We start from the raw sequence: 12,018 nt of genomic DNA on the forward strand, positions 1-12,018 counted from the left end.
TTAAATTGGGTGCATACATATTTAGAATTGAAATGTCTTCTTGTTGTATTTTTCCCTTGACCAATATAAAGTGACCATCTTTGTCTTTTTTGACTTTAGTTGCTTTAAATCCACATGTATCTGAAAATAAGATTGCAACTCCTCTTTTCTTCTGAATTCCATTTGCCTGAAAAATTGTCTTCCAACCCTTGACTTGGAGCTTTAATTTGTCTTTTGAAGCCAGGTGTGTTTCTTGCAGACAGCAAATGGTTGGCTTGTGTTTTTTAATCCAGTCAACAAATCTATGTCTCTTCAGTGGGTAATTCAAGCCATTAACATTTATTGAGATAATTCATAAGTGTGGTAGTATTCCATTTGTCTTATTTTGTGAGAGTCCATTGCTTAGTTTTATCTTTTGCATCAGTGTGGACGTGAGGTTCTGTTCTTTAATTTCTGAATTCTTACTTTGCTGCTGATCCATTGTGGTGGTCAGTGTGCAGAACAGGTTGAAGTATTTCCTGTAGAGCATCTCCATTGCTTTTTAACATTTTAATGGAAGTTTTAGCCACTGCAATTAAGGAAGAAAAGACAATCAAGGGCATCCACATACGGTCACAAGAGATCAAACTTTTGCTCTTCGCAGATGATATGATTGTATATCTGGAAAACACCAGGGACTCTACTACAAAACTCTTAGAAGTCATCAAGGAATAGAGCAACATCTCAGGTTACAAAATGAACATTGATAAATCAGTAGCCTTTATATGTACCAACGATAGTCAAGTTGAAAAAACAATTAAGGACTCTATCCCATTCACAGTAATGCCAAAGAAGATGAAATATTTGGGATTTTATCTAACAAAGGACGTGAAAGATCTATATAAAGAGAACTATGAAACTCTAAGAAAAGAGATAGCCGAGAATTTCATAAATGGATAAACATACCATGCTCAAGGCTGGGAACAATCAACATTGTTAAAATGTCCACACTACCCAAAGCAATATATACCTTCAATGCAATCCCTACTAAAGTTCCACTGTCATACTTTAAAGATCTTGAATAAACAATACTTCGTTTTATATGGAATCAGAAAAAACCTCGAATAGCCAAGACATTACTCAAAAATAAAAACAAAGCAGGAGGAATTACGCTACCAGACCTCAAACTATACTACAAATCGATAGTGATCAAAACAGCATGGTATTGGCACAAAAACAGAGAAGTAGATGTCTGGAACAGAATAGAGAACCAAGAGATGAATCCAGCTACTTACCATTATTTAATCTTTGACAAGCCAATTAAAAACATCTAGTCGGGAAAAGTTTTCCTATTTAAGAAATGGTGCTGGGTGAACTGGTTGGCAACCTGTAGAAGACTGAAACTGGATCCACACCTTTCACCACTAACCAAGATAGACTCTTACTGGATTAAAGACCTAAACTGAAGACATGAAACTATAAAAATAGTAGAAGAGAGCGCAGGGAAAACCCTCAAAGAAATTGGGTTGGGTGATTTTTTTATGAGAAGTACCCCCCAGGTGATTGAAGCAGCTTCAAAAATACACTTTTGGGACTTGATCAAACTAAAAAGTTTCTGCACAGCCAAGAACACAGTAAGTAAAGCAAGCAAACAGCCCACAGAATGGGAGAAGATATTTGCTGGTTATGTCTCTGATAAAGGTTTAATAACCAGAATCCACAGAGAACTCAAACACATTAGCAAGAAAAGAACAAGGGATACCATCACAAGCTGGGCAAGAGAATTGAAAAGAAATTTCTCCAAAGAAGACAGGCGAGCGGCCTTCGGACATATGAAAAAATACTCATCATCTTTAATCATCAGAGAAATGCAAATCAAAACTACTTGAGATATCATCTAACTCCAGTGAGACTAGCCTATATCACAAAATCTCAAGACCAGAGATGTTGGCGTGGATGTGGAGAAAAGGGAACACTTCTGCACTGCTGGTGGGAATGCAAACTAATACATTCCTTTTGGAAAGATATAGTGGAGAACACTTAGAGATCTTAAAATAGATCTGCCATTCAATCCTGTAATTCCTCTGCTGGGCATATACCCAGAAGACCAAAAAACACATCATAACAAATATATTTGTACCAGAATCTTTATTGCAGCCCTATTCATAATTGCTAAGTCATGGAAGAAACCCAAGTGCCCATCAATCCACGAATGGATTAACAAATTGTGGTATATGTACGCCATGGAATACTATTCAGCCTTAAAGAAAGATGGAGACTTTACCTCCTTCATGTTTACATGGATGGAGCTGGAACATATTCTTCTCAGTAAAGTGTCTCAGGAATGGAAGAAAAAATATCCAATGTATTCACCCTTACTATGAAACTAACTTAGGACCTTCTCATGAAAGCTATAACCAAGTTACAACCTAAGAATAGGGGGAAGGGGGAAAGTGTGGGGAGTGAGAGGGGATGTGTGTAGAGGGTGGGGGATTGAAAGGATCACACATTTGGTGCATCTTACAAAGATACATGTGAGCCTTGGCAAATGTGCAATGTAAATGTCTTGACAAAGTAACTAGGAAAATGCCAGGGGGGACTATGTCAACTAATGAGATGAAAATGTGTCAAATATTCTATGAAACAAGTGTATGGTGCCCCATGATCATATTGATGTACACAGCTATGATTTAATAAAAAAAAAAAAAAAGACAGAAACTAGACTCACGCCTTTCACCATTAACTAAAATAGACTCTCACTGGATTAAAGATTTAAACTTAAGACATGAAACTATAAAGATACTAGAGGAGAGTGCAGGGAAAACCCTTGAAGAAATAGGTCTGGGCGAGTATTTTATGAGGAAGACCCCCAGGGCAATTGAAGCAGCTTCAAAAATACACTACTGGGACTTGATCAAAGTAAAAAGCTTCTGCACAGCCAAGAACACAGTAAGTAAAGCAAGAAAACAGCCCTCAGAATGGGAGAAGATATTTACAGGTTATGACTCCGACAAAGATTTAATAACCAGAATCCACAGAGAACTCAAATATATTAGCAAGAAAAGAACAAAGGATCCCATATGCAGGCTGTGCAAAGCACTTGAAGAGAAATTTCTCTGAAGAAGACAGGCGCACGGCCTCCAGACATATGAAAAAATGCTCATCATCTTTAATCATCAGAGAAATGCAAATCAAAACTACTTTGAGATATCATCTAACTCCAGTGAGACTGGCTGGTATCACAAAATCCCAAGACCGGACATGTTGGCGAGGATGTGGAGAAAAGGGAACACTTTTGCACTGCTGGTGGGAATGCAAATTAATACATTCCTTTTCAAGAGATATATGGAGAACACTTAGAGATCTAAAAATAGATCTGCCATTCAATTCTGTAATTCCTCTACTGGGCATCTACCCAGAAGACCAAAAATCACATCATAACAAAGATATTTGTACCAGAATGTTCATTGCAGCCCTATTCATAATTGCTAAGTCATGGAAAAAGCCCAAGTGCCCATCGATCCACGAATGGATTAATAAATTGTGGTATATGTACACCACGGAATATCATGCAGCCTTAAAGAAAGGAGACTTTACCTCTTTCATGTTTACATGGATGGAGCTGGAACATATTCTTCTTAGTAAAGTATCTCAAGAATGGAAGAAAAAGTACCCAATGTACTCAGCCCTACTATGAAACTAATTTAGGGTTTTTACATGAAAGCTATGACCCAGTTACAACCTAAGTATAAGGGGAAGGGAGACAGGGAGGGAAGGGAGGGGGGATGTGGGTGGAGGGAGGGGGATTGGTGGGAATACACTTGCGGTGCATCTTACAAGGGTATATGTGAAACTTAGTAGATGTGGAATGTAGATGTCTTGGCACAATAACTGGGAGAATGCCAGGAAGGCTGTGTTGACCATTGTGATGTAAGTGTGTCAAACGGTATATGAAGCTAGTGTATGATGCCCCATGATCATATCAATGTACACAGCTATGATTTAATAAAGAATAAATAAATAAAAATAAAATGGCTGCTTTTATATTTCTAGCAAAATCCTACCCTCCTGTTGCTTTAAAATGTTTATGGATTAAACAGAAAGCTATTTGTTAGCATCAAAAATGTCTTAGAAATAAAATATGCACATATTATAAAATAAAAAAAAAGAAATTTGACCATTAGTTAAAAGATAACAACTTTTTAGAATTCCTTCCTTCTAATTGTCTTAAATATGATTTAATGTGAAAATATAATTAACGTGCCATTTACTGGATATTTTCTTTTCTTTTTTTTTTTTTGGATATTTTCTTAATTACACCTTGTTTTAGTAAAAATGGCTGTGCCTTTAAGAACAACTGTTAATAAATTAGTTTTAAGGGCGGCGCCTGTGGCTCAGTGAGCAGGGCGCCAGCCCCATATACCAAGGGTGGTGGGTTCAAACCCGGCCCCGGCCAAACTGCAACAAAAAAATAGCCGGGAGTTGTGGCAGGCGCCTGTAGTCCCAGCTACTCGGGAGGCTGAGGCAGGAGAATCGCCTAAGCCCAGGAGTTGAGGGTTGCTGTGAGCTGTGTGATGCCACTGCACTCTACCGAGTGTAATAAAGTGAAACTCTGTCTCTACAAAAAAAAAAAATAATAATAAATAAATAAATAAAAATAAATTAGTTTTAAAAATGCCAAATTCTACCTCTCTATATATCCTATTATAATGATGTAATGTAATATTGCTTTGAATTTGAACGCTGGCAAAGGCCTTTTTTATAGAAACTGTTCTTACTCTGGTTATTTGGAAAAAGAAGAGGAAGCTGTTACAAAATTGAAATAGTTGGAGGAAGCGGAGGATCTAAAGACAAAAGGATTAGAAAACAATTATCAATAACTTTACAATGGTAAGTTAAAAGTTTTTAAGTTTTGATATTTTATCTTCTGATACATTAGTAAGAGTTTTATCAGAGTCATTATCCTCTGTTTTACCTTTTTTCTGAGTGACTTTTGAGAGGAATTTTATTTATAGTTTCCTGTTTTATTTTTGGTTTCCTTGTCAGAAGTGGAATGTTTAATGTTCTGCATTGAAACCAGATTGTACAGTTTTTTAAAGTCGCAATTATAAGTGATAAGCACTCCAAATATTTCTGCTTATAAATTCCTCTCTGGTGTGTTTGAGCACTTTTCTTAAGTTTTTTTACACTTTAAAATTTAGCTGATTCTTTTTCTCAGCTTTAAACCAATAGCAGGGCTTAGCCACTACTTGAAACAACTCAGGTGGAGGAGGAGCATTAGGAGGTTTCTTCTTAATACTATCAATAAGTTCATTACATTCCTGCAAAAAAAAAAAAAAAAATCTTCAAATTAGTTATTTTGTCTTGCAAAGACTGTGTAGAGGAAGAAACAGTCACTTTCTCTATCATGTTCATCTGGAAAAAAAATCTTTATTAACAACTGAGTCTTTAAATACATCAGTAACTGAAAGCTTAATAATATTAAGTTAAGATTCATCAGAAACGGGAGAAAGAACGACATCTTTTTGCATCACTGTGTAAAGTTTGTAAAGCCATAGTAATTAAATTATACATAGTTTAAATATCTTTATCAATAATATTCCCTTGCTGATGAAACTTTTTTTTTTTTTTTTTTTTTGTAGAGACAGAGTCTCACTTTATGGCCCTCGGTAGAGTGCCGTGGCCTCACACAGCTCACAGCAACCTCCAACTCCTGGGCTTAAGCGATTCTCTTGCCTCAGCCTCCCGAATAGCTGGGACTACAGGCGCCCGCCACAACGCCCGGCTATTTTTATTTTTTGTTGCAGTTTGGCCGGGGCTGGGTTTGAACCCGCCACCCTCGGCATATGGGGCCGGCGCCTTACCGACTGAGCCACAGGCGCCGCCAGATGAAACTTTTTCATATCCTGCCTAACATCTTTCTAAACTAAGACAAATTTAACTGGTTTTTAGAGTCAGGAGAAAACCAGTAACAATATTCCTGAATAATAGCAAAAAGACGTTGAATAGACTGGACCGTAATAACTGCATATATTCATCCTCAGTAGATACTGTTTCCCATTTTGTTCCTTTAATTATTCCTTTTTTGTTCCTTTACGTATTCCCTTTTTGATCCTTTAAGTTTTCCTTTTTGTTCCTTTAAGTTTTCCTTTTTGTTCCCTTAACCCTTAAGCCGTGAGTCCTGAGTACTTTCAGCCCAGTCGCATCACCCAGTTCCACCAGTTCCCAGTTTTTTTACCTTAAGTTCAATGACCAGAAATCCAGTGGACATTTGACCAGGTTCGGTCCAGCCATAACCTGCTCACTGTGCCAGATGTTGCTGTCCACTAGCCCAATCAACGACACAGAGATATCACTGAGAGGAATGATTTATTAAGGGAAGACTGAGGCTTGCTCAGGCCTATAGCAATTGTACATCTTTATTCACTGTATTATATATCCAAACTCATCAGATACAAAAAAGTAAGAATAAAGAACAAAAGCATTAATTGAGACTGCTATAAAAAAGTTCTCCTCAGCATAAATGTTGCAAAGCACATATACGTCATTTCTAAGTCTGGAGCATATAATTTAAACTGCAAGGACACCAGGCTGTCTGTTTCTGTTTGCCCACCTCCCTAACAGGTTAAATGAAACTTTTCTGTAATTTGAAGTTAGGGATGAAAAGCAACAGTTTAGTTCCAGACAGGTGCTAAAATCTCCAGCTACGACTTGGCAGGGATCTCAGGGAATCATTTCTCAAGGACTTTTCAGGAAGCAGAAAAGATTTAACCCCTGCATCTCTGCTGTTTTAGCAAGCAGGGAGGAATTAACCCCTGAGTCTTGCTTATAGCTGAGACTGGAATTTTCCCGTCTTAGGTTCTTGTACTTCAAGGAGCACATATGAGACAAAGCCACCTTTCTGGGGTGCTAAAAATGTACACCTTCAGGAATATATTGGCTGTGTGGTTGTGTCCTCAAAAAAGAAATCTTGAAGTCCCAATCCTTGTCACCTACGAACGTGACTTTATTTGGACATTGGGTCTTTGTAGATGCAGTCAGGTTAAAATGACCTCATGACCTGATTAGTATCCTAGTAAGTATATATGTGTATGTCCATGTCTGTACATGACCTTATAAGGACACTAGTCCTAATTTCGTGTCCTTATAATCCAGTGTCTTTATAAACTCACATACAGACATACATACATAAACAAGGAGAATACCTGTGACAATGAAGGCAAAGCCTAATTACCAGATTAGAACTAGTGTCCTTATAATCCAGTGTCTTTATAGGATCATATACAGACATACATACATATACAAGGAGAACACCTATGACAATGAAAGCAAAACCTGGAGTAATGAATTTATAAGCCCATGAATACCAGAGGTTGCTGACAACAGAAATTAGAAAGCGGCAACGTATTTTCTCCTCCTGGTTTCATACGCATCATGGGCCTGTCAACACCTTTAATTCATCCTCTGGTCTTCAGAAAAATGAAAGAACAAGTTTCTATTATTTTAAGCTGCCTTCTTTGTAGTACATTGTTATAGCAGTCATAGAAGATGATGTTAGTTCATTTGTGCTTATTTAGCAAAATAATTGAGACTAGGTAATTTATAAACATTTATTCCTTGCATTTCCAGAGGCTGGAAAGTCTTAGAGCAAGGTACTAGGAAATTCAGTGTCTGGTGAGGGCTGCTCTCTTCTTTCTTTCTTTTTTTTTTTTTTTATGAAATCATAACTGTATACATTGATATGATCATGGGGCATCATACACTCACTTCATAGACCATTTGACACATTTTTATCACAGTGGTTAACATAGCCTTTCCGGCGTTATCTCAGTTACTGTGCCAAAACCTTTACATTCTACATTTACCAAGTTGCGCAACTACCCCTGTAAGATGCACCACAGGTGTGATCCCACCGATCCCCCTCCCTCAACCCACTCCCTCCCTTTCCCACTTCCCCCTATTGTCAAGTTGTAACTGGGTTATAGCTTTCATGTGAGAGCCCCAAATTAGTTTCATAGTAGGGCTGAGTACATTGGGTACTTTTTCTTCCATTCTTGAGATACTTTACTAAGAAGAATATGTTCCAGCTCCATCCATGGAAACATGAAAGAGGTAAAGTCTCCATCTTTCTTTAAGGCTGCATAGTATTCCATGGTATACATATACCAAAATTTATTAATCCATTCGTGGATTGTTGGGCACTGGGGCTTTTTCCATGACTTAGCTATTATGAATTGGGCTGCAATAAACATTCTGGTACAAATATCTTTGTTATGTTGTGATTTTTGGTCTTCTGGGTATATGCCCAGTAGAGGAATTACAGGATTGAAAGGTAGATCTATTTTTAGATCTCTGAGTGTTCTCCATATATCTTTCCAAAAGGAATGTATTAATTTGCATTCCCACCAGCAGTGCAGAAGTGTTCCCTTTTCTCCGCATCCACACCAACATCTCTGGTCTTGAGATTTTGTGATATAGGCTAGTTTCATTGGAGTTAGATGATATCTCAAAGTAGTTTTGATTTGCATTTCTCTGATGATTAAAGATGATGAGCATTTTTTCATATGTCTGAAGGCCATGCGCCTGTCTTCTTCAGAGAAGTTTCTCTTCAAATCCCTTGCCCAGTCTGCGATGGGATCCCTTGTTTTTTTCTTGCTGATGCGTTTGAGTTCTCTGTGGATTCTGGTTATTAAACCTTTGTCAGAGATATACCCTGCAAATATCTTCTCCCATTCTCAGGGCTGTCTGCTTGCTTTGCTTACTGTGTTCTTAGCTGTGCAGAAGCTTTTTAGTTTGATCAAGTCCCAGTAGTGTATTTTTGAAGCTGCTTCAATTGCCCAGGGGGTTCTCCTCATGAAATACTCACCCAGACCAATTTCTTCAAGGGTTTTCCCTGCATTCTCCTCTAGCATTTTTATAGTTTCATGGCTTAAGTTTAAATCTTTAATCCAGTGAGAGTCTATCTTGGTTAATGGTGAAAGGTGTGGGCCCAATTTCAGTCTTCTGCAGGTTGCCAGCCAGTTCACCCAGCACCATTTGTTAATTAGGGGATCTTTTCCCCACTGAATATTTTTAATTGGCTTGTCAAAAATCAAATAGCAGTAAGTAGCTAGATTCATCTCTTGGTTCTCTATTCTGTTCCAGATATCTACTTCTCTGTTTTTGTGCCAATACCATGCTGTTTTGATTACTATCGATTTGTAGTAAAGTCTGAGGTCTGGTAGTGTGATTCCTCCTGTTTCGTTTTTATTTCTGAGTAATGTCTTGGCTATTTGAGGTTTTTTCTAATTCCATGTAAAACAAAGTAATGTTTTTTCAAGATCTTTAAAATATGACAGTGGAGCTTTAATAGGGAGTGCGTTGAAATTATATATTGCTTTGGGTAGTATGGACATTTTGATAATGTTGATTCTTCCTAGCCATGAGCATGGTATGTTTTTCCATTTGTTAACATTTTCAGCTATTTCTTTTCTTAGAGTTTCATAGTTCTCTTTATAGAGATCTTTCACGTCTTTTATTAGGTAAATTCCCAAATATTTCATCTTCTCTGGCACTACAGTGAATGGGATAGAGTCCTTAACTGCTTTTTCAACTTGACTGTTGTTGGTGTATATAAAGGCTACGGATTTATGGATGTTGATTTTGTAACCTGAGACGCTGCTGTATTCCTTGATCACTTCTAGGGAGTTTTGTAGTAGAGTCCCTAGTGTTTTCCAGATACACAATCATATCATCTGCGAAGAGCGAAAGTTTGATCTCGTCTGACCCTATATGGATACCCTTGATCGCCTTTTCTTCCCTAATTGTGGTGGCTAAAACTTCCATTACAATGTTGAAAAGCAATGGAGACAATGGGCAGCCTTGTCTGGTTCCTGATCTGAGTGGAAATGATTCCAATTTAACTCCATTCAATATGATATTGGCTCTGGGTTTACTGTAGATGGCCTCTATCAGTTTAAGGAAAGTCCCTTCTAGAACAATTTTCTTGAGTGTTCTGATCATGAAAGGATGCTGGATATTATCAAAAGCTTTTTCTGCATCAATTGAGAGAATCATAGGGGTCTTTGTTTTTTAATTTGTTTATGTGCTGAATTACATTTATAGATTTACGTATATTGAACCAGCCTTGAGACCCTGGGATAAAACCAACTTGGTCATGATGTATAATTTGTTTGATGTGTTGCTGGATTCTGTTTGTTAGGATCTTGTTGAATATTTTTGCATCCATATTCATTAGTGATATTGGTCTATAATTTTCTTTTCTTGTTGGGTCTTTTCCTGGTTTGGGGATCAGGGTGATGTTTGCTTCATAGAACGTGTTGGGTAGTCTTCCTTCTTTTTCTACATTTTGGAACAGGTTGAGTAATATAGGTACTAATTCCTCTTTGAAGGTTTGGTAGAATTCTGACGTGAAACCATCTGGTCCTGGGCTTTTCTTTTTAGGGAGGTTTTGTATAGTTGATGCTATTTCTGAACTTGATATGGGTCTGTTCAACATTTCCACTTGATTCTGGTTAAGTCTTGGAAGGTGGCGTGCTTCCAAGTATCGGTCAATTTTCCTCGGATTTTCATATTTCTGAGAATAAAATTTCTTGTAATATTCATTAAGGATTTTTTGTATTTCTGATGAGTCTGTTGTTATTTCGTCTTTGTTGTTTATGATTGATGAGATGAGAGATTTTACTCTTTTTTTCCTGATTAGGTTGGCCAGAGGTTTATCTATTTTATTGACCTTTTCAAAAAACCAGCTTTTTGATTTATTGATCTGCTGAATTATTCTTTTGTTTTCAATTTCATTTAATTCTGCTCTTATTTTGGTTATTTCTTTTCTTCTACTGGGTTTGGGGTTTGAATGTTCTTCCTTTTCCAGTTGCGTGACAGGTCCCATTAAGTTGTTAACTTCCTCTCTTTCCGTTCTCTTGAGGAAGGCTTGCAGTGCTATCAATTTCCCTATTAGAACTGCCTTTGCGGTGTCCCAGAGGTTCTGATAGCTTGTGTCTTCATTGTCGTTTTGTTTCAAAAAATTGGCGATTTCTTTCTTAATCTCATCTCTGACCCAGCTATCATTCAGCATATGGTTATTTAACTTCCATGTTTTTGTATGAGTATGCAGATTCCTGTTGTTACTCAAGTCAAGTTTTATTCCATGATGGTCCGAGAAGATGCATGGAATAATTTTTATTCCTTTAAATTTACTGAGGTTAGACTTGTGACCTAAAATGTGGTCAATTTTGGAGTAAGTTCCGTCGTCTGATGAGAAGTATGTGTATTCAGTTTTGTTGGGATGAAATGTTCTGTAGATGTCTGCTAAATCTAAATATTGCATGGTTAGGTTGAAATCTAAGATTTCTTTGCTCAGCTTCTTGCTGGAGGATCGATCCAACACTGCCAAAGGAGTTTTGAAATCTCCGACGATTATGGAGCTGGAGGAAATCAAGTTACTCATGTCTGTTAGAGTTTCTCTTATAAATTGTGGTGCATTCTGGTTGGGTGCATAGATATTAATAATTGAGGTCTCATCATATTAAGTATTACCCTTAACAAATATGAAGTGACCATTCTTGTCCTTCCTTACTTTTGATGGTTTAAAGCCTACTGTATCTGCAAACAAAATTGCAATACCTGCTTTTTTCTGATTACCATTTGCCTGAAATATGGATGACCATCCTTTCACCCTGAGTCTGTATTTCTCTTTTAAGTTGAGATGTCACTCTTGTATGCAACAAATATCTGGCTTGAGTTTTTGTATCCAGTCAGCTAACCTATGCCTCTTTGGAGGACAGTTTAAGCCATTCACATTGATGGAGAGTATTGATAAGTCTGGTGGAATTTTGGGTATCGAGTTTTTCAAAGGTCCAGTGCACATTTTTAATCCTTTTGCCAGTGTGGAAGTTGGAGTTTGATCCGAAGTTTCTGAGTGAGTTTACTTTTGTGGTATAGGATTGGGTTGGTCATTGTGGAGGATAGGTCTAAGAATATCCTGAAGAGCTGGTTTACTTATGGCAAATTTTTTCAACATATGAATGTCATTTAAGTATTTAATTTCTCCATCATAGATGA

The sequence above is a fragment of the Nycticebus coucang genome, chromosome Y (genome assembly GCF_027406575.1).
Source record: "Nycticebus coucang isolate mNycCou1 chromosome Y, mNycCou1.pri, whole genome shotgun sequence".
In the NCBI taxonomy this organism is placed as follows: domain Eukaryota; kingdom Metazoa; phylum Chordata; class Mammalia; order Primates; family Lorisidae; genus Nycticebus; species Nycticebus coucang.